The following is a 1,013-nucleotide window of genomic DNA, read 5'->3' as shown; positions in this document are numbered from 1 at the left end:
ATGCAATCTCTACCTCCCTTGAAAACAAATGCTACTGTACTTGCGTATTTTTAGACATCTCCCAGGCATTTGACAAAGTTTGGCATCAAGGTCTTCTGTTTAAACTTCGTAAATTTCTTCCTCCTACACTATTTCTACTAATGGAGTCATATCTTACAGACCGACCATTTCAAATACGTCAAGGCTCCGTCACCTCAAATATAGCCACGATTCCTGCAGTAGTACCCCAAGGAGGTGTTCTTTCTCCTATCTTATTTAATATTTATGCTGCCGATCAACCTTCCACACAAAATACTATTGTTGCTGATTATGCTGACGATAAGTTATATAGTCACTACTTAATGATCCGCTAATTGCTTCAAGAAATTTACAATCCCACCTAAATCTACTCTCAGAATGGTATGCCAAATGGAAAATTAAATTAAACAACAACAAATCCATTCACACAACCTTCATCCTAAGACACGGACATTGCCCTAACGTAACTGTAAATAACTTACCTATCCCCAGCTCTTGACACTGTTAAATATTTAGGACTAAATCTCGATAAAAGACTAACATGGCAAAATCATATTAGGAAAAAAAGATGAATACTTAATGCCCGCTCCCGTTCTCTAAAATTATTACTTTCCAAAAATAAATTCACATCTTTAAAAACAAAACTTCAAATATACAAATCACTTCTGAAACCCATATGGACGTATACACTAACTGTGAGGATCGGAAAAAAATCAAACTTAAATAAAATTCAGGCCTTCCAAAATATTACCCTTCGCAAAATCACAAATGCCAACCCCCCCCATTAGTCTCCAACATGACCCTACACAAAGACCTAGGTATAAAAACAGTAGAAGAAGAAGCTGCTATTTTCTATAAACGATTCTATAACAAATTAGAAAACCATGCTAATCCTCTAATAAAAGGCTTACATATCTCGTCACTTCATGGAAATTCTCGTCGCAGGCTGAAAAGGAAATGGTGTAGGGATCATCTAACTTAATCCTAACAAGTTG

This window comes from Acyrthosiphon pisum, chromosome A2 (genome assembly GCF_005508785.2).
Source record: "Acyrthosiphon pisum isolate AL4f chromosome A2, pea_aphid_22Mar2018_4r6ur, whole genome shotgun sequence".
Lineage (NCBI taxonomy): Eukaryota > Metazoa > Arthropoda > Insecta > Hemiptera > Aphididae > Acyrthosiphon > Acyrthosiphon pisum.
This window is presented reverse-complemented; position numbering follows the sequence as displayed.